This window comes from Onychomys torridus, chromosome 17 (genome assembly GCF_903995425.1).
Source record: "Onychomys torridus chromosome 17, mOncTor1.1, whole genome shotgun sequence".
NCBI classification, from domain to species: Eukaryota; Metazoa; Chordata; class Mammalia; order Rodentia; family Cricetidae; genus Onychomys; species Onychomys torridus.
In genome coordinates, this window is record NC_050459.1 from 47,782,192 (window position 1) to 47,805,764 (window position 23,573).

The following is a 23,573-nucleotide window of genomic DNA, read 5'->3' on the forward strand; positions in this document are numbered from 1 at the left end:
TTTCTTTAGACATAAGACATCAGAGTAGCTGTGTAATCTGCCATCTCACTGAGTAGAAACCACACCGTGAACTCTGATTTTTCCTAAAAGAACTGCAGTTCCCAGTCAGACAACTGTGGTGTCAAACTCTATGATGTACTGCCTTTTTACTCACAGTGTTTGAATGAGTGAGCTATGATATTTGATTGGTTAGATTTCTTAAATGAATCTTGATTTATGATGTTTTCACCTTAATAATGAGTGGATCAGAGCTTCTCTAACTTAAATATTATCTGTATTTTAATAGAGTTAATTTTTTATTAAGAGCTATAATTTCAGCCAGGCGGTGGTGGCACATGCCTGTAATCCCAGCACTCGGGAGGCAGAGGCAGGTGGATCTCTGTGATTTTGAGGCCAGCCTGGGCTACAAAGCAAGTTCCAGTGTAGCCTCCAAAGCTACAGAGAAACCCTGTCTCGAAAAACCACAAAAAAAACCACTATAATTTCTGTCGGTGGCATTATAATTTTTATATATTCTCCCCACTAAAAATATTGCGAACTAATTCCCTCTTACATGTACAGCAGTAGATTATATGATTTATTTCATTTTGATGCTCATGTTAGAAAATAACAAATAGCATTACATGGTTCCTTTTGTAAAATGGTCCTCACTTTTTCTTTTTCCCATAAGTACATGTTTTGCTTTCTTGAAATATAGTTTGGATTAAAATTACTTAACTATTTTTAGGAACATGGTGTCTAATTGAAACCAACACTGAAAACTTAAGATCAGAAGAAGGATTAGAAGGATTCTTGCAGTTTCTTCTGTACCTGTCAACTGAGTTTGGCTGACTGAAAACTTCTGAGTAAATTTCAACTGATTTAAAACTTTATTTAAAGTTTGTGCCTAACTAATTAAACATTTGTATGTGATCAAGAAATAGAATTGGACAGAGTATAGTTTTAGCAGATAAATATCATTTAAATTAGGATAAAAGTTTAGTAACATATGTATATATAAATCTTAAAATATGAACAAATAAAAGCTAAGATTCTTAAAATGACAGGAAATCGAGCTACAGAAAAATTAGAACAATAAGGTGAAATTGGGTGAAAATTCTTAAGCAGAACATATATCAAGTTCTATATTTATTTTTAGTGGATTACAAATAACTTCGAAAATGAAGGCCTGTTTCCTAAAAGACAAATAATACATGCTGGAGCATGCATCTTCCTGATCTATCAGAAAGAAATTTCCCAAATATTTCTTCAAAAACTAGAAAGTTTTAAAACTTGCAGACCAATGTCATAAATATCCTTATACTATAGAGAGAAAGACACTAGATTTTGCAAGATAAATGTTCACTCAGTTTGATGACATCTCATTTAGTAACATTCTATGGAGCATTCATTTAGTGTAAACCCAATGAACGTGATACTTGTCAGCTAGTCTCTGAGGAATGTGGAAATAGGAAGAGAGGACACATTTGTCGGTTTTCCAGATGAAAATGTTCCCCTGGAAGCTGAGCTAAGTGACACCATAGGCAGAACTAGAAAAGGAACATATTAGAGGTCACCCAAGCCAAGCACATGCCTGTGTGGGTCCATCCAAACTCCCCAGATGTCTGATATTAAAGAGTGGACTTCCAGGAATGGTAGGTTTCTCTTCATGCTAATGGAAACAGACTCATCAGTATTTTTCTTTTGTTAAGCATTTTTGCACTTGTTATTGTTACGAAGTTGCAGGGTTTTACATTGCACATCTGAACAATTGCTTGGTACAAAGCACTTCCTTATGACTGGTCAAGAGCAGGACCAGATGCTTTAATAATGATGCAAACCAGAAGTATGTTATATATTCAATACAGTTTTTTTTTTCTAAATTGAAAATTTCAAAATAAAATATGCATGAGAAGATTTTACCTTACCTCTGTGCTGACCAAAACATATTACAGCAAACTTTGCATTTCAGTACATGTACAAAGACATGTTTTTTATTTCTTGATATAGTCATTTACTTACACATTTTTAAAAATCCCAGGAATTTACTGCTGCTATTATTGTTACTCCTTTTGTTTCAAGTTAAGAGCTAATAAGTTGTACAGTTGGGGTTTGCAACTTGGTCTTGTGGTTCCATAAGGCTATCATTTTGTAATTTTTAAAATATGTTCTCTATTTTCATGGAATAGTTTGAGAAAAGCAAAGGACCCAAACCAATGAAATTAGCTACTTCTTCAAATGAGTTAAATAAATGTATTTCCCTTCTCCTGTGGCCTCCAGGAAGAGCAAAAGTTTTCATCTGATTGGTATAAGTGGAAGGGTCATTCCCAGCTTTTGTCTGAAAAGTACTGATGTCACATGTAGGCTTTGTCTAGTCATGGTAAAATTCAAGGTATTCATTTAACTTCTGGGTATTGTGTTTTGAAACAAAGGGTGATTTAACTTTACCTCTCCGACTCTTTTGTAAGAAAGAGTGTGGAATTCATCTCAGATTTTCAATGTAGGGTGATGAATTTGTTTAGTGACTATTATCTCTTCACATGCTCTCTTCACTCAAACACTTTCAGGCCCTCTTATCTTCTAAAGCACTTTCTCAGCATGCCTCATAATTGACTTCAGTCCTTATCTCTCTTTTTGTAGATATGAGAAGATTTTGCTGTTTGCTGTCAGACAGCCAGGAATGTGTTGCTCCTTTCCTAGTAAAACAAAAATAACAAGTTCAAATAATTTTTAAGTCTTAAATAAATATGGGGATAAGAAGTTCTCTAAGCTGTGGTGATTGGAAGACAGTTGAATTACAAAGGCCAGGTTTGTTTTTAGGAACTAATTTATTGAATGACAATGGTCTCAGAAGACAGAAAGATACAACCATTCTTTCTTGGCTTGAAGAAAGGACAACATCATGTCCCTCCCTCTTTCTAGCGATGACTCAATTTACCATCTCAGATTTAATAATCTCTAGGTCTTTCTACGGCTTTCATGGCCTCTTCTAGTAAAATCAACAATCAGTCACACTTAGGATGGCTTTACTGATTGCTCGTCATTAGTCTACGTGCTCCTTATGCATTTTAATTGCATTTGGTTTTGTTCCATCACCCTTACAAGTGAGGGACTTGTGACAAGAAAAGGTGAGGCATGCTTCAGCTTCTACAGTGATGGAGTGTTTGAGCCATGGTTGGCAGTGAGGTTACTCAGCGACATGGACTACATATATAACTGTTAGAACAGTGTTGCCCAAAGGAACTTTGTGAGCTGATTGATAAAAAAACAACAGCCTATATTTCTTCTGCTAGTTATCAGAGCCTGGGTCTAAAGTAGGCATTAAACACTTAAAGACTTCAAAGGTGGACAGCAGAACCAAAAAAAATGCATTTGAAGTTTCATTCTATTTTAATTGTTTCTAATTTAAACAGCTCCATATGCTATTATGGGTCTAGTTAGCTAGGGCAGCTCTAGACATCACTCTTTAGGAAAAGAAAGGTATCTCTGAGTGAGAGAAGAATGATCTAAGGAGACAACTGGACAAATTTACCTCATCAAAAGATCTAGGTTGCCAGTGTTTGTGATGACTGCTAAATAATGTTTGAAAAGACAATTGGGTTAACATTCAAATTCCATTTTAACAGTCACTGTGGTAGAATATACGGCACAAGTCTTCCATGTGTCCCATTGGCCTCAAAGCCGTACAGTGCATCATAATAAAAAAAAAAAGCCAAAGATACGATATCAACTAAGAATAATGAGAGTTAAGGGAAATATCTGGCATAAATAGCTTTGCAGACAATTGGCTGCATAGTCCTAACCCTTCATGCTACATATCTATTTTAAGATATGTATCTATTTTAAGATATGTAGCATGAAGGGTTTCTGGAATTTCTTTCTCCTGAGCCATTTTCATCTATTGCACAGATTATTGCTTCTTGAGACTATTTCTCTGTGCGAATTGTCATGAATTTCAACAGAGTATATGTAGAGGTTTGTCACCAAAAAACTATAATCCAGGGACTATTTTAATGTAGAAGAAATTTGTCTACTTTTGATAGTCCTTTTATTTTACACAATTTAGGATGATAGCTATTTTAAAAGCATGCTCTATTCTTGGTGGAGGGGGATCAGAATCTTCCTGTTGTGCAAGTCTTGTTACAAGGTGATTTATTTACTCTTTGTCCATCATGCATTAGATTTCCTGGGACTGGAGTTACAGATGGCAGTGAGCTGCTGTATGGGTGCTGAGAACTGAACCTGGGTCCTCTGAAAGATCAGCCAGTGCTCTTAACATTTGAGCTATCTCTCCAGCCTTTTGTCCATCATACAACAGCAGTATTGCACTTACTAGTGAATAAGATGGCGGGTCATTTATTTATATTTATATATTATTAATTTAAATTTTTCTTTTGTGTATATGCATGGTCTGCTTGCATGTGTGTTTATGCCCTACTTGTATGTCTGCTACCCATAAGAGTCAGAAGAAGGCATCAGAGTTATAGTTAGCTCTGAGGAAACATGAGTGCTGGAAATTGAACCCATGTCCTGTGGAAGAGCAACCGCATGCACACATGTGCATAAGTATATAAATAAACCTGTTGAGTCCTTTCAGAGATGCTTGTTTATATACATTTTTCAGGACTGACTACTTGGTATTAGATAACCAGTTAGGGAGCTCATCCCAAGGGAGGAATGTTCCTCCCAGTCTTGCTCTCAGCATTCTTTCATGGCTGAATTCTTTGTCTATGGCTGGGCTGTATGTTACACGTTAGCAAGGTGGTTGGTGGTGTGTTTCTTCAGGTCTTCTTTAGGCAGCCATATTGTTAGGATACCATGTGTGAAGCTTCTGTGTCATTTCTAGGAGGTGCAATCTCCAAACAGATTTTCTGGTTCTCCGACTCTTCCAATCTCTCTGTCCCTCTTTCGTGTTGTTCCCTGAACCTTGTGTTCGAGCTTCCGCTGTAGCTGTCTCAGTGGGGGGGTGAGTGTTCCAAGATCAGTTGTTCTTTACATTTTGGACTAGTTGTGGCTTTCTGTAGTGCTCCCCATCTGCTACAAAGAGAAGTTTCTTTGATGAAAGATAAGAGCTACAATTAATTAAAGATAAGATGATGGTGTGTGTTAACAAGACCATACCTACTCCATTAAGGCTACACCTCCTAAGAGTGCCATTCCCTTTTGGGGGCCATTTTCTTTCAAACCACCACAATTATCATCAAGATACAAGTATCATTACATCTTCAGGGGTATCTTTCAGTTCTGGACATTGTTGTGGTTCATATGTATTACAACTAGCTGGGACTACTGATTGCTTCTCTCCCTTAGCAGCTTGCATAACACCCTCCAGTACTAGAAGCTAGTCCTCTGGGTGGGGACTTTTAGACTTTTAGGTGAGATCCAGCTATATTCTTCTAAGTCCTCTGTCCAGAGTGCATGGTGTCTTCAGCAATAGTGACTTAACTTCAATTTCTAGGAGGCAACCAAGGAAAACACACAACGGCCCATATTGTTTGGGATTCTCTTGGACTCCCCCACCAAAAATTTGAAAGGAAGTTTATCTTGCCTAATAGTATGGTTTTTGTAAGACAATCTATGGCTCTTGGGGAAAGAATTATCACCCCCAAGAGGCATAGCTTCTTTTAAACTACATATATATGTATACATAAACATTTACATGCATTATATGTAATTTTAGGTAAATATAAAATATGATTATTTATGGCTTTTTCAAATATCCTTAGTGTTATTTATCCCCCTTCCCTCTCTTAGCCCAAGCTAGTTTTGAACTCACCATATAGCCCAGGCTCTATCCAAACTCAAGAAATTCTTCCTGTCTTGTCTCTTCAATGCTGGTATTCCAAATGAGAATTACCACACCCCGCTACTTATCTGTTTAATACATGATCTCATGGTTGCTGGGAAGCTACTTATACAAATATTTTCATGCAAGAAAAATATATGTGGAATGTGTGAAGTGATTAACACTCCCTAATATTTCTAGTTGCATGATCCTTGGATTGGATAGTTGTAATTTTTTTCTTAGAACCATTCTTATACTGAAAAGGCAGAGGCTACCATGTAGCCTCAGCTCCTTAGTCACAATGAATAGCTAAGGAAATAAGTGAATGTCACCTCCACTCAGTTCCTTAGGGGGCATCCATTTTGCATCTATTGCTTTATGCTAAAGTCATCTGTGAAAATCCATTATGCTTTCAGATTCCCAATGCTCGGATTCCTGTCATCTAACTTTATTGTACTAACAACAAATATGCAAAAGAAAACAATTATATTCCCTTTGACTTAAAAATTTGCTGTCATGATATTTTAGCTCCAATGATTTAACTCTCATATTAAGAAGTATTTTACTAATTTCTCTCAGGTAAACCTTGATTTATATAAAGGTGCATGTTTTATTAGGGGAACTGGGTACTTTTTTTCCCCCTTAGAAAATACCTGTAATTGATTCATAGCTGTCATCAATTTCTACTTATTCTCCATGTATATCTGCCCCTTTCTAATTAAGGACATTGGTGCTTCAGGAAGTTAGTTGATTAGTTAAGGTACATTCCAGAAAAGGGCCATTTCCTTTGCAACTCTGTTGCATTCCTTTCCCATCTGACTAGGGCCTCATGGTTTGGACATCATGGTCATCACTACCTATTTGTAATATTTGATCTCCATCTTCAGTTCTGTATTCAGAGAACAAATAATTGGTAATGCTTTGTCTTCTGTTCAGTTTCCCAGTTAACAATCCATATAAAATAATAAAGTATTATATGTTAATTTTAATATTGCAAAATTACTTCTTTTATAGGGCATATTGTTACATGTTTGTAATTTTTTTTTGTCTTGTGTCAAGGACACTTGTAATTCATTTTAGCTTTTATAAACTCTTTAAAATGAATATAAACTGGGCGGTAGTGGCATATGCCTTTAATCCCAGCACTCTAGGAGGCAAGGCAGGCAGATCTCTACGAGTTCGAGGTCAGCCTGGTCTACAGAGTGAGATCCAGGAAAGGTGCAAAGCTACATAGAAACCCCATCTCGAAAAACCTAAAAAAAAAAAAAAAAAAAAAAAAAAAGATTATAAATCTTTAAAAACTTACTATATCTCATTGGAATGTCCAGAATTTTTCAACAAATACCATTTTACTATTTTTTCTTCTAGTATAATTAGGTACATGCATTTGTAAAATATCAAAATATTATATAAAGCTAATACATTACTATATTTGTCACAACATATTGAATCCCACCCTTGTTTCTATTATAAAATAAATTGCTTTTCTTAATGCTAAATTTTGTACGCTCTAAGATTTTTTCAATGAGGTTTTTCCTTCTTTTCTTAACTAAATTATTTGTGCTTATATATTGTTTTAATAATAAGAATTTTATTTTGTGTAGAGATTTGTAAAAGCTCTAGATATTTTTCTTATAAGATACCTACAAAAGTCTTCTAGTTTTTATTTCATCCAACTATCTTAATACAGGAAATCAAATAATTTTAAAGCAAGCTGTGTACAATACCACCTCTTCCAGGAATGTTCTGAATCTGGAGAATGAAAAGTTACTGTTGAGGACTATCGTCTTGAATTAATCTTCCTCCTGCGTTTAAAATCAAATTGCTGATGTATTCTAGGAGAATCAGCTAACAAGTACACCCTCATTTCTTTATTGGTTCCAAGGCATTCCTTTCTGAGGCCAAGTCTGGATAGGAAGAGAGAGGGAGTGCTAGGTACCACTCAGTTTGATAGCGCCTAATGAATTCATTTCTCAAATCGAAGACAAACAACTATGTTTATACAAAATGTCTGCCAAGCACACTTAAATGCAATTTTAAGGTGAGCTATAAAACAATTTATATCCCTGGACTTTTAATTTTAAAGAAGCATCATTTTTCATTTCTTTCTTTTTTTTTGGAGCTGAGGATCGAACCCAGGGACTTGTGCTTACTAGGCAAGCACTCTACCACTGAGCTAAATCCCCAACCCTCTCATTATAAACAAGAGAATATACAGACAAGCAAAAAAGAAGGACAAACTCTTTGTAATCATATTATCCATTAGTAATTGCTTTTACCGAGTACTTACTTTGAAAATCTGTCAAGCTATGTTAGGGTCATTCATGTGGAATTTTGAATTGGAGCTCACTTTAGTTGCTGCTGCCTGGTTCCTGAGCTGTATAGCAAGGGGTTTCATTGTGGGGAAGCGATTTCCAGAGCCTCATTCCTAGCCTTAGGTCACCAAAGGCAGCTTTGTGGAAGAACAACAACAAAAGGCCTAGTAGTCTGAGGAAGTTAACACCTGAAAGAATTTATAGCTAAATCCAACCAGAGTCTGGGTGACATAATCAGCAGATACCTAATTCTCACAGCTCTGTAGACTAGGCTTCATTCTCACAGCTCTGTAGACTAGGCTTCATTCTCACAGTTCTGTGGACTAGGCTTCATTCTCACAGTTCTGTGGACTAGGCTTCATTCTCACAGTTCTGTGGACTAGGCTTCATTCTCACAGCTCTGTGGACTGACTAGGCTTCATTATCACAATTCTGTGGTCTAGGCTTCTGAGACCAAGAGGCTAGTGTAGCCTGGCTTATGATGACTTCCCTCTTCCAGATGGTTGTCTTCTCATTACATCCTACATAGCAGACACAATGAAAAATCATTTTACTGATGTTTTTCACACGAGATAACATATTCTATTCATGCCTACACATCACATTCTTGGCTTAATTATATACATCCCCAAATTCTGGCACCTTTTATTGCCACAATGGGAAATATAACACCAACATATAAGTGAGGGGCTGCATAAATATTTAGTCCACAGCATGAGGATACTATGAGAAGGAATAACAGAGAATAACCTCTTTTCACAGTAATTGCTTTAGGCACTCCTATGGTTACTAACTTTGAAACAGGTGCAGTTGGGAAGTTAACAGTGACCCCAAACACAAGGTTCATCTATGTTAGCAATAGTGTTGCCAAGAAAGGGCACAGCTCCATTCTTCCTATCCATATTAATTATTTAATATCCTATATTAATGTACTCATACACTTAGCAGTTACTCAAATGTGTATTATGTACAAAAGATTTTCAGAAAAATATATGATATGATGAGAAGCTCAGTCAATACTTTTTGTTTGTTCTAGAAACATAAAAATCCACCAATAAAACAAAAGAAAATTAAAACCTGCTAAATAGAATAGAAAATACAGTGCACTTGAAAAAAAAAAAAAAACACTCATTCCTCAGTTGTAATACTGAGCAATGAAGCTGTTAGATGTCTTTGGTTAAACAATTTATATTTTATACAAATAATATATGCTCATTATTACTATGGTATGATAAGGTCTGCTGCACTAGCCATTCATTTTGTAAAACAAATGAGGCTATGGCTATAAAAGCCTTTGCGAAATATATATAATAATACAAATGCTAGAAGATATTTGGAATAATTTGAAAATGCACTGTTTCTTTTTTTTTTAATTTTGAAGCTTATAAAACAAGTAAACATTTTAAAATTACTTCCTTCAGTAGAAGTTTTCCCTCTAGTGGTTGCTGTGGATATCACATGCAAAATTTCAAAGGTTCAGATGAAAATGAAACAATTTAAAAAGAACAAATATTCTGAAATACTGAGATACCACCAGTATCTTGGTATACGGAAAAACTATCCAGTTGTATTTTAAATTTACACTGTGACACTAAGTTTCTTTGAAAATTAGATGATACCATGTGTGATCATACCTAGTGGATTTCAGAGAAGACAGAGCTCAAGATGCCTAAGGCTCAGGAGGAACAATGGAACCATACGCTCCCCACTTACGCACACATATGAAGCAGATTTAATACTAGTCGCTTACTTGTTTTTTCCTGATTTTTGGATCTGGCTTCTCGTCCAGCAGTCGTCTCTGTTGGTGGCTCCCTCACAGGAAGCTGAGCAGAGCTTCTATGTGAGTAAGCACATTTGGTGTTTCTCTTTTGTAAATTTATTCTCCTCTCATACAATACATCCCAAGCACAGTTTGCCCTGCTTCCACTCTTCCAGTCCTCCCCGCCCCCATATCTATGTCCCCCTCTGACTCCCACCCCGATCCACATCCTCCCCCAGATCCACTCCTCTCCGTTTCCAACTTTAGGAAAGAACAGGCCTCCCAGGGATATCATTGATCTTTCTAAAAGGCACCTTTTAAGAAAGCATCTCAAGAAGGAAGAAACTGGTTGAAGGGTAGATACACTTTCAAAAATCCACTCCTCTCGCACGGCCTCCTGGGGTTGCTGATGTCTGTCTTCTGCCATTCTGAAGCTTTTCTTGGATTCCCTTCTGCCTTGGTTCTGTGTCCTGCATGCCACCATCTTTATCTCCCAGCCTCTGTGTTTGCCCTCCATAGGCCCTATTTTTGGCATGCTATGCATCATGTTGCTGTACCCTGTGGGCCATCCATCTCTTTGCAGACATCATCACATAGCTCAGTGTTGCTGGAGTTATCTCCAGTCCCGCCCAGGCTGAAGCCACTCAGACCCAAATAAACACACAGACGCTTATATTATTTTAACTGTTTGGCCTATTGGCTCAGGCTTCTCGCTATCCAGTTCTTATATCTTAAATTAACCCATTTCTATCCATCTGTAAGTTGCCATGTGGCTTGTGGCTTACCAGTCAGTACTTTCACATCATGCTTCCTCTGTCTCTGGCAGGTGACTCTTGACTCAGCCTTCCTGTTCCCAGAATTCTCTTCTCTGCTTATCCCACTTGTACTATACTTCCTGCCTGGATACTGGCCAATCAGCATTTTATTTATCAATCAATCAATCAATCAATCAATCAATCAATCAGAGCAACACATTCACAGCATCTGCAGCAGCTCAGAGAGATCTTTTCTGGCCAAATTAATAATAGGTTTTATGAGGTGTTTTCATCACTTTGCCCAGTGTTTTACTACAGAACTCTTACCACAATTTAAATTTTAATGTTGTTTAATGTTTATTAGTTTCTTGCAAGAATGTTTCACAAAAATAGGAAGTTTTGTGAGGCAGATTTGTACTTATCCATGGTTGCTTTGCCAGAAGTAAAACATGTATTTGCTGTTCAAGATTGGTTGACACATGAGTGAATAAATGGAAGGGGATGTAAACATTAATGAATAGGTATCATTTGTTTAATAGATTTTCTGAAATGCTAAGTCGTTTTGGTGCTCTGTGTTTGTTGAGATTCATCTCTCCATGTTGGAAAAAAATTAACATCCTCATTAACTTTGCATTCAGATGAAGCTGTAAGAATTTAACAATTCTTTATTCACAGTTTCTTCCATTAATTCATTAAACAAGAGGGAAATGTTCAGTGAAACATTTTTCTAATATGTAATAATGTTTTCTGCCTTCTTTAATTAATTAAATATGATTTTATTTGCAGTGATATTCAGCTTCCTATATCTGTGTAATAACTTAGACAATGATTTAAAAAAAAATTTTTTTTTGTTTTTGTTTTGTTTTTTTCGAGACAAGGTTTCTCTGTGTAGTTCTGGTGTCTGTCCTGATCTTGCTGTGTGGGCCATAATGGCCTCTAACTCACAGAGATCTGCCTGCCTCTGCCTCTCAAGTGCTGGGATTAGAGGCATGCACCACCACCACCTGGCAAATTAAAGGATTTTTAACTAATATTTATATTATTCCATTTTGTCTTGTGTTCCATAAACACAAATAAATGTTGCCTCATCATACCATCTTCTAGCCTCAATAAACAATCAGAAAACAAAAAATTAACTGCCTATTAGTGGCTTACTTTTAATATAAATTAGTGATAATTTTTAGTAGCTCATAAATGAGTACTGTATTATGTCATTTCCATCCCTTGCTCTCTCTCTCTCTAACTTCTTCTGTGTCTACTTAGTTCTCTTTGAAACTTATGACTTCTTAGTTAATCATTTATTTGTTACACACACACACACACACACACACACACACACACACACACACACACACAGAGTTACTGAGTCCATTTAGTGTTATTTATATGTCTGAATTTAGAGCTGACTACATAACCAATCAGAGGGCTCATCTCTGGAGGACATCTTTCAGCAGATGTTGATTGTCTGTAGTTCTTCAGCTAGGCATGGGGCCTTGTGAGATTTCCACTATCTATATTGGCATATCAACTTCTGTTGTTGTTAAACTGACCCCAGTTAGGTGACCATATTTTTGATATTTTTATGGAAGCAATTTGCAATTTTGCCTCACTTTGGCTTCTGGCTCTTACAACTTTCAGCTCTCTCTTTCAGTGTTCCCTGAACTTTATGTGTAGGAGCTGAACAGTAGTATATACAACAGTAGATGTATCAATTGAGGTGAGGCTCCCAATGATGAGTTGTTCTCAAGAAAGCCAGCTTGATAGTGGTGGAGACATATATAAAGAAAAAGAGGCTATCAATTTGAGAGTTTGGGGGCTTGGGAGATGTTGGAGGTAGGATACCTGAAGGGTCTTGAGGGAGAAAAAGGAAGGTTAAAAAGTGATATAATTCTGTTTTCATTAAAATGTATTTGAAAACTAACAACAATAAAGAAACATTGGAATCAAATTTTCATCACACTGGAATTAAATTACATGATATTTAATGGACCTAACAGATGTCTAGAGTATTATTGGTGGATATTCTTTTTGATATATCCCTGTATTCTTTTTGTTAGAACTTTAGTGAGAAATTTTGTATCTGGGTTCATCAGGGGTATTGGCCTCAAGTATTTTCTGTTTGTCTCTTTCTTTTCTTTTCTTCTGTTGTTATTGATGTTGTGTTTATATTTGGTTTTGGTATTGGATTAATATGGGATTCATAGGTGTTTAGAAGCGCTCTTTCTCTTTCTCCCTTCTTTTATTCTATCTTTTAAAAAATAATTTAAGAAGTATTGGTTGTAGTTCTTCTTTGAAAATCTGGTAGATATCTGCTGTGAATCAGTCTGGGTCTGGGCATTTTCTGTTGAAAGACTTTTAATTATTGTTTTTATCTTTTTGTTTGTTATGGGTCTGCTTAGATTGTTGATCTTATCTTTGTCTGACTTTGGTGATTTGGACGAATCTAGAAAATTTCCCGTTTCTTTTAGATTTCTAACTTAATGGAATATAAGTTTTTAAAGTGTCTCTTTATAATGCCCTGACTTTCTTTAGTGTTTTTTTTTTCAGTGTTTCCATAGGTATCACCAGTTTTGTTAATTTGGGTTACATCTTTCTTCCAGTTAATTGGGTTAATTGGGTCTGTTGATCTTGTTTCTTTCAATGAAGCTGTTCTCAAATCTGTTGACTCTTTTTTTTTTTTCCTGTTTCTATTTGGACCAAGTTCTGCTCTGCATTTTATCTCCCCCCCCCCATCTACTGTCTAAGAGTTAGGCTTGATTTTATTTTCCAGATTCTTGAATGGCATCATTAAGTAATTTTCTGTGCTTGTTCTGTGATATTCCTGGGGAAACAAGAGCAAGTATCTAGTCACTCTAGACATGGAAACAAAAATGCACCAAAAAAAAAAAATGAGGATACCACAACCTTGGTAATTGAGTGAGTTTTATTGGGGTTACTCATAGGAATGCAGCTGAGAGGTTATTTACTGAAGCAGAAATGAGTCAAAAGCCCACCAAAGAATGGGTTACTGCTCACAAAAGATGGAAACCTGAAGTTCATCACATAATTTCCAGGCAGTTTGTAGGTGGGAGACTGTCTCATACAGGTAACTCTGTTGCTCTGAAGCTCATCTAGGTAACTGCTGATCTCTGCTTCTTCTATGTGGCTAGCTTCCCTGCTCTGTGTTTCTTTGTGAGATCTCCCCTAGCCTGAGTCTCTTCTAGGCCGAGCATCTCCTCTGAGAGTATGTCTTAGCAGCAATTGCTGCTTAAATATGCTTGGGCAATGAGGGGCCTAGTGAAACTTACCAGTTTAGGTGACTTCCTGAAGCTATTTAGTTGTTTTCTTCTAAGATTCAACAGCTTCCCTGCAGGACATGTTCCACCTCTCCTTAGAACATCCTGTTGTTCCACCTCCTATTTTGACATGCTGAGTCTTAAAGAGCTTCCCTGCAGGATGGAGTATTTTATTCCCAGAGGAAATTGCTACATAAGCGAGCTCTTCCTGATTTTTTTTTAATGTGGATGCTTAGAATTAAAACTTTCCTTCTTAGAACTGCTTTTAATTTGTCCCTGTGATTTTGTTGCATTGTGTTTTCATTTTCCATTATTCCAAGATTTTTAAAAAATGCATTTCTTCTTTCACTCAGTCATCATTCAATAATGTATTATTGCATTTTGCATGAAATCAAGCAATTTGTTGTCTGTTAATTTTAAACTTCAAGGCATTATAGCCATATAGTATACATTGAGTTATTTCAATTTTCCTAAACTTGTTAGGATTTGTGTGTGTGTGTGTGTGTGTGTGTGTGTGTGTGTGTGTGTGTTCTAGTATGGGATTCATTTTAGAAAAGCTTCCATGGACTGCTGAGTGGAATATGTATCTTTGAGTTGGGTTGAATAGTCTGTAGATCTGTTAGACCTGTTTCATGTATAGTGCCTTAATTAAGATATTTATGTTTATGTTCTTATTCAGATGACTTATCTGTTTGAGATACTAGTTTGTTGAAAACACCTACTGTTAATGAGTTTGAGTTAATCTGTGTCTTGAAGTCTGGTAAAATGTTTTTTATGAAATGGTGTGCCAATGTTTGGTTTATACTTAGGATAGTAATACCTTCTTTGGTTAACTGTGCCCTTGATTAGAATGAGTTGTTCCTTTTTAATATCATGTGATTAATTTTGATTTGAAGTTGTTAGGGTAGTAACATTGCTTTGAATTTTTTTTTCATTTTTTATTTTTTACTTTAAATTAATGCTTATCCTTGAAGTTGAGAAGAAATCCCTTGAAAACAAACAAAATGTGTTTGTGTAGCTGCATGTGTAGAGCTAGGCTTAGGGAGTACAGAAAGAGTAGTGGCAGGCGATATCATGGGGGAATTCACCTGGGAAGGCAGGTGCAGAGTCTGTATAGCCAGAGATAGGCAGATTGGAGACATAGTGCAGTTGGGATTGGTTCTATCCAAACTTAGCAGGTAAGTTTGGTACAGAGGAGCTTTGAGATCAGAGCTAGCCTAAGAATGTGGGCATTGCACTGGAGGGCAAGACTCTGGAGCATTCACCAGAAAAGTCTAGTAAATAATCTGTGCATTGGAGGTTGACCTGGGAGTCAAAAGGCTTACTTTTTAAACCTTTAATTAATTTTGAAACTACTTTAATTATTTCTAACATGACCTCATGAGTTTGGGACCAGAAATACATAGGAAGGTTATCCAACTGGGGTGTGTGCAGTAGAAACTTGTAGATTTGCATCTAAAGACCACAGTGAAGGGGACTCAGAGAACATACTATCAAGAAATGCATTGCTTTTTTTCTTGTTGTTTTCTTATTCATATTTGCTGCCTGGTAATTAGAATCCATCACTTCACACAAGACAGGTGGTTTTGCTGAAATCTGTGGCAAAAAGACGAATGGTCTATAAACTGAATTCCCTGCTTAAATTTTCTGTTCTGTCATTTCCTTCATGCAGCCTTTTGAAATCATGCATATATTATAAGAGTGTTCCCTTGATCGTAATTTAAAAGAACTCCATGCTCTCTTAATGCGATAACAATTCAAATCTGCTCAGTCTGCTGCTGCTGTGTGTGGATGCAGTAAAGGAACAATATATTTTAATGTATTGCCAATGAATGGTATGGAATTATAATAAAATTTACAGGCAGTTTATAGATTGCTCTGGTTATTATAGACTTTGAAAATAAATAGATTTTTTAAAAAATGGCTCATCATTGATTTATTCAGGCTTTCTCCTCTTGCACTCATCCTTCCCTTCACTTGTTACCATGGTTACTGGTTTAATCATGATGCACAGAACCATTTCTAATTACAGTATATGCCAGCGCAAAAATTAATTCATTGCATATCTTAGGCCACAAACAGCTTGTAGCTTGTTTTTTGGTACTTTATTCACACATATTCTGAAAAAGACATGTGTACATAATTTTAGACATGCAATTTATCTGCTATTTGTTATCAAAATGAAAATCTCTAATGTGGATGGAGTTAAAATAACTGATAAAACAAATTTTCAAGGGATAAAGATTATTACAAATGAGATATCATTTATATTGCCCTTAATGTGTCAAGAGTACATTTAGTCTTTCCTAATCAGATGTTAATCATCTAGAAGTCAAAATGACTAGATTATTGTGACTAAGCATTTGAACCAGAACTCATTATTTGAGCACTAAAACTGGTGTACCAGAATATGGATGCACCTTTTCCATTTTTAAAATGTCTTGCAGATCATTTAGCACACCCTGGTTGTGGTGATTTGAGTAGGAATGGCTCCCATAGACTAATGTGTTTGAGTGCTTAGCCCATTGGAAGTGGCACTATTAGGAGATGTAGATGTGATCTTGTTGGAGGAACTGTGTCACTGTGGAGGCAGGCTTTGAGGTCTTATAGTTTCAAGCTAGTGTGACAATCTTCTTCTACTGCCTGCAGATTAAGATGTAGAACCCTTAACTCCTTCTCCAGCACCGTGTATGCCTACATGCCACCACGTTTCTCACCATGACAACAATGGACTAAACCTCTGAAACTGTGTTAGCCAGCAGCAATGAAATGTTTTCCTTTATAAGAGTTGTGGTGGTCATGGTGTCTCTTCACAGCAAGAGAAACCCTAAGACACTGGTAAATATTAATGGATTTGAAACTCTTACTAGAGTCAATAGAGGGTCTCTTCTGGTGTCATTCATTGAGATAGCAGATGAAGCAGAATAAAATCTAGCATCTTAGCTCCTGTTTCAGTAATACTGGGTGTACCGATCGGGTGAAAGAAGGCATAAAAATATAGACATTCCTATTCATTTCATTATTACTTTGTAAATAAAAAGCTATTATATAATGTGAAAAACATGCACAAAATAGATTTTTAGAATACAACTACTTAACATGCATTTTTATTTTACTTGTGTTTATGTGAATGTCATATACGAGCATTGCATCTACATCTCTTCTGCCCCCCACCTCTACTCCTCTGTTACCCTTTAACCCAAATTCACCATGTTATAATATTATTATTCGAGTGAAAACACATTGCATTGCACTTCTTCCATAGTAAAATGCTTGATGAGAAAACAGTCTCATTACTTTTTGTCACAAAGTTACCAAATCTCTTTTCCTCATATCTAGAGGCATTTATCATTCAAGATATCAAGAGTTTTGTTCCTCCCTCTCCCCTACCTACAGCTGAAGAGGGAGCTGACCACGTTCCCCTTACCAGCTGCTACTTTCAGGAAAGCTTCCCTGCACCTAGTCTGGGCAGCACAACAGAGCTGACGCTGTTGACCGGGGTGGAGCTGAGCCAGTCCCAAAGTTGTGAGCATGAGAGAGCTGTCCCCACTACTCGCCTGTCATGTGGAGGCATGGGCAGGGGAGAGTTGCTCTCCCCCTATCTCTACCCCTTGCCAACTGTGACAGATGAAGGAGCTGACTCTCCTCTTTACCAGCTGTAGAACTCACAAAAGCAGGACTTGCTCCTTGTCTGGGCAGCACAGTAGAGCTGACCCTGTTGTTGGTAGAGAGGCTGGTCAGCTGATCCTGAGGCTGGGAGAGTGGGATAGCTGGTCTCAGCCTCACTCATCTGCCATATGGCGGTGTGGGTCAGGGAAAGATGCCCTCCTCCTTTGCCCCTACCACCTCTGGTAGGCGAAGAAGCTGATCCTCCCTTTTACCAGTTGCAGCACTCGGAAAAGTGAGCCCTGTACCTCACCTGGGCAGCACAGTAGAGCTGACCCTACTAAAAGGGGTACAGGGGAACCGGTCCCCAAAACGTAAGTGTGGGAGATCTGGTCCCAGCCCTCATCTGCAATATGGTGGTGTTGGCAGGGAGAGATGCCCTCCTCCCTTCTCATCACCTGTGTCAGGTGGGAGAGCTGGCCCTGAGGTTGTAAGAGTGGGAGAGCAGTCCCTGCCCCTTACCAGCTGCAACACTTGGGAGAGTGGCCACTGCACCTCACCTGGGCAATGTAGTAGAGCTTGTCCCCTTGGTGTAGGTGGTGGAGAGCCAACCCTGAGGGCATGAAGGCCAGAGAACTGGCCCCACTCATTGCTCATTTCTGTAAGGGATGAACTAGCCAGGGTAACGCTGGAGAGCTCACTCTGGTGGTGAGGACAAGGGAGAGCTGTTGGACTGACCATCCCTGCAAATACCCAGGCCCAGAACCAGGGTTATGAGTTGGCCCACCCCAACATCCACACCATCTGTGATCTGCTGGAGCACGTGAAAGGGCCAGTCCTACAGACCCAAAGCTGAAGAATCTCCACGACTCAGGGCAACAGCAGGATATCCAAGAGGATAACAACAGGATACCCTCAAAGGTCCCAGCATCCACAATGTAGCAGAAAGCAGAGTCCTCGAACCAGAATACTGACTCTTAGCAACGAACACTTGCCAGTAAAGATATATGCCATACCACAGCTTCCACAACAAGAATGATTTTTCCCTTTCTTTTTTTTTCTCTTAAATTTTATTTTATTTTATTTTGGATGGGAGATTGCAAGGGCAGAGGGTGGATACAAAGGGACGGAGAAATGAATGGGATCAAGATGCATGACGTGAAAGACAAACAAAGAATAAATAAAAAGAAAGTTAAAAAAATCAAGATAGTTTTGTGTTTCTTGGGGTTGAAAGTATGGAAGAAAGTCGAACAGAAATACTAACATTGAGTTAAAGCCTTATTCCCCTAGTTATCATTTTTTTTTCACAAATGGCATTATTTATGAGGCAGCTTTTAAACATACCTGAATACACACACATACACCCCCCCCATATATATATATATATACTATTTGAGAAAGCATATGGTGTTTTGGGGGAACACTCTTGCTCTAAAATGTCTTATAGTTCAGGTATTTCCATTCACTGATGAAACTGGTCACACAGACAAAAAATACATTTCTATTGTTAAGTAATAAATGTACCAGTCTTACGTTACTTGATCTGACAAGGGATTTTGGTGTTGTGTGTGTATTTTCCCAGGAATATCATGTATTGTCTAGAGGAAGTCTGGCTTCATTTTTGTTTATGGAGAAACTCATGATTGACAAATTACAAGTGTTATGGACCCATTAATGTTAAAGAACTTAGACTTAAAAAAACAAAAATGTATTTCCATTAAGACAAGATTGTTTTCTTGTATTTCTTTAAAATCATCCTATTCAAGGTCTAGTGTAGGATATGTATCTACTCATACATGTTTCATTGTGAACTAGATATTGTCTTCTAGTTGACTTTTATTCTGATTTTTTTTTCTATCTGGTAGACCTCAAGTACAGTTAATGGACAGATATAATGAGTATATTATGTTGCTAATTGAAACAGCTTTTAAAATTAGTGAGCTATTTGGAGAGTGGCCTCTCTCTAATTTGGGGAGATATATTTATTGGCTCTTTCACATAGTATTTTTAACTTGCCCAGCCACAAACATAAATTAGCCAAGTAAGCATCATTCTGTTAATTGATTGTACTCACTTGAGATGAAATTCTCTTAATTTTCATAACAAATTTTGTGTCAGGAACACAGATTATTAAGTCATTCACATTTCTAATAATCCAGATGTGCAATTACAGGCATGAAATTTGCTGCATACATATGTTGATTTATTCCCCCTCAGGGTTCATTGGCAATGCAACAATGGTTTATACTGATGGCATTTGCTGGGATAATACAAGTTTTTCCTCAGTTTCTCTTTCCAAATCCAGAGGTGTGATAGATCTAATTTGGACTTCTATTTAGTTATACTTACCTGACAATCATAAACAGTGTAAAGACTTTGAGACACAAATATTATCAGTATCATTTTAACAATTTGTTGAATTATCTAATTCAAATCTACAGTATTGAGTTAGCATAAGATAGAAAAATAGTTTCTACTATGTTGTCTTAAGCTAAATTCATATCTGTAGAAGTAATCACCAATATTCAAATTAAGTAGGTCTACTGAGAGTCAAGTTATTGAGGAAAGTATTTACCTTATTTTATTTTAGCTTTTTCTATATGTGATGTTTGTCAACGTGGGGATTGTTTTTAATTGTTAGAAAGGAAGATTAAATTAACTTGGTCTTCCCTCCACAGTGTGTTTGTATGAACCTTTTCCTAACAGATCTTTCTTTAGATTTTAATTTACATTATCTCAGATGTGGAGGGTTGGTAATAAGTCCTTCAGGCTTCATGTATAATTTGAGGAGAGTGAATTGATGTCACATTCTGTAAAGGAGGATATTGTAGCACTGGTGTCTCCTTATTGGCAGAGTCAAGAAATGACTGTGGTCCTAAATTTTGTATTGGAAGATTATCATTCCTCTTAAAAATAATAGTTTTAAATATCCTCTCAGGTTCCTATGTGAAGTTGTGACCTTTGAACTTCAGATGGCATTGGGACAATATTTTAACTTCAGCATTACTATATACACGAATATGTATAGATGATTAGCTAGTTTTAGGCACCAACTTCAAAGGTGGAATTACACTTATAGGTGAGCATAAAAATGTTAGACCATGTGTCACTGTACCTGGAAGCATAAATGTTAACTTGAGAATTATGAATGAAAGAAACTAAAGATTATATTATTGCCCTGCTGTTAATGAAAAGAATATCTGCAAGCATTTATACAAAGTTGATATCATACTTTTATTTGCATTTTAAAGAACACATGAATTTTAGAACTGCGAACAAAGCATTGGTGCATACCCTTGAACAATGTAAATTTTAGTATTTAGTATTTGCATGATACCTTTTTCATAATTATAGAGAATATTGTCTGTGTAATGTATTCTATATCTTTAGATTTGAATGACTTTGGTGACATTTTATTTCATCTTGAAATTACCAACTTTATTGAATGATTTAGGTTTTAATCAAGATGTAAATTAGATGTTTGTCTGATGTATAAACAAAAATTAGTATATCTGTGTTTTCTCAGTTTCTCAGAGCTAAATTCCTATTACATATTAATTGGTCAAAGTTTGGTAATCACTGGTTTACAAAAGTGTTTTAAAATTAAATTTCTTTATAGTCAACTTTATGGAAAAAATATTTTCCTACTATAAATTACACTCAAAGGCAGAGGAAATGAAGTTTGACACAAGTGAAGCCTAAGTGGCTTCTGTCAACCCTCTGGAAGCCTTTGCTCTGTGCTAGTTACACACCCTAGACCATTCCAACTCCTGATTAGCCTTTCAACCATTGATCAGTCCTGCCTACTGCACAAATTAAGTAAACTACATGTGCCTTTTGTATCCAACTTCTCTCAGCACATAGCCTTTGAGATTCATACATGTTACTCTACATTGTTATAGTCCAATTAAATGCCGAATACATTTAAATGTATAGATTTACACCAATGGACATATGGGTTATTTCCATTTTAGATAGCTATGAATAAAACTTAGAAGAATATTATGTAAAAGTCTTGTGCTGAAAATAATTTTTCATTTTCACTTGCTATTCACCTAAGAGCACAATTCCTAGATCACATAGGAGGACAAATTTAACTTTGGGGAAAACTGCCAGTTACCCTCCATAAATCAAGGGAAAGACCCTATCCCTGAAGACATTACATATTATGACATAGAACATGAAGAATTCTACCTAGTACTCAACTCAGCCATAAAGCTAGAAGTCACTAGACACACTACCAGAGGGAAAAAATAGTTATTAATGTTATTCAGCTATGGACCCTGTGAGCTACAATAACAACATGCATGTAAGAAATACTCAGTAGTGCAATTGTGGCAAAAGAGTTAGGGGAGTAATCAACCATTTTTTAATTAGTCTGTTCTTAATTGTATAACCTGTAACAATTCTAGCAGTAGTATAGGACAGTCAACATCCTCACTAAGAAATATTGTCAGCTTTGTAATTTAACCATTTCAGAGGGAATTTAGTGGCTTTATTTTTATTTGTATTCTCTGAAGTTTGGGAAGTTGAGTATATTTTCATGTGTTTTATATATATTATTTTTGTAAGTGTCTGATACCTTTTGATAAAATTATTGACTTTCTTTTAATTGTTGTTTTTATGACACATCTTTTCTAGTCTATTACTCTTGTGTCCTTATAATGAAAGGGCTTATTTAATGAAGAACTTGGATGTTGTTTTTCTATACAATTGATAATCTGTATTTTATTTGCTCCATAAATAGTATTAAAATTGACAGTAGGGGGACTGGAGAGAGAGCTCGCAGATTAGAGCACTGGCTGTTCTTCCAGAGGAGCCAGGTTCAATTCCCATTTCCAAAGTGATTTGATACTCTCATACAGACATAAATGCAGGCCAAACACCAATGCACATAAAATAAAAATAAATAAATCATTAAAAAAAAACTTGACAATAGAGGTAGGCTTAAGTCTTTCATCTTATCAATTTTCTGTATGTTCCATCTATTCTTTGTTATTACTTTTTTCCTAAATTCTTTTGGATCAATTTATTTTATTAATTTTTTATTTTCTTTTCAATTTTTCATTAAAGTATTAATATTTTCTCTAGAGTACACAATCTGTGCCTTAATTTGGTAGAGCCTTTCTTTAATACTATTATCATGTGTATAGAGCATAAAAATCTTAAATCAATCCATTTTCATCCCATCTTCCTTGTGCTGTTGTTACATATTTTATTTCTATATGTGGTATAAATTCATAATACTTTTCTATTATTTGTATTTTAAACAATCATTTATTCATCAACAACAGTTTTAAATGAGAAAATACCTTTGTGATACTTTTATTTTTTCATGCTGCCTTAACCTATTACATACAACCATTTATAAACAAAAAAATTTCATTTTTCTCAATTTTAGTGATTAGGAACACCAAAATTTATGACTATAATAATACCAGTACCTGGTGCAGGTTGCTTTCAAATAATTCCCAAATGGTGCTTTGATATTCATTCCTTGGACAAAAGAAACACTGTGATTTCACATGGTTGAAAGCTGAAGGGCAAGAGAGAAGACTCTTAGAAATTTCTTACCCCTCTTTGTAAGCAAGGATGGCCCAATCATCCCTTAAGGGCTTCTATCCAATTGGAAACACCTTATTTTGGAGGGAACACATTCAAGACACAGATTACACACTAACATTCTTTTTAACTATAAGTTCTTTTTGATACAATTGTGTTCTATTAAGGTCATTTTATGTAAATGGTAAAAAAAAAAAATCTCTTAATTTTTTTTTTTTGTTTTGTTTTGTTTTTTTGTTTTTTGAGACAGGCCTTCTCTGTATAGCCTTAGCTGTGCTGGAACTCACTTTGAAGAGTGGGCTAATATAGTCAGAAGGTTTCTTGGGTCCTGCCCAGACCCTGAAGACCCAAAGCTGCTCATAAAATAATCACTCAGGGGCTTAATATTATTTATAACTGCTCAGCCATTAGCTCAGGCTTATTACTGATTAGCTCTTACATTTAAATTAACCAATAATTCTTATCTATGTTTAGCCATGTGGCTTGATACTTTTTCTCAGTTCTGCTTTGTCATCTTGCTTCCTCTGTCTCTGGCTG

At 36.3% G+C, this 23,573-nt stretch overlaps 1 protein-coding gene and 1 long non-coding RNA gene across 2 annotated transcripts in view; one reads left to right on the forward strand and one right to left on the reverse strand.

The window, feature by feature from the left end:
• The window catches only part of Gpm6a (glycoprotein M6A), a 273,902-nt gene that overhangs the window by 46,069 nt on the left and 204,260 nt on the right, over positions 1 to 23,573 (forward strand). The gene's annotated exons all lie outside the window — the stretch shown is intronic.
• Positions 454 to 9,970, reverse strand: LOC118597730. The gene is made up of 3 exons (XR_004946895.1): positions 9,830 to 9,970; positions 8,055 to 8,600; positions 454 to 2,675 (listed from the first exon to the last, which is right to left on the reverse strand). It is a non-coding gene; the product is annotated as an uncharacterized LOC118597730 (long non-coding RNA).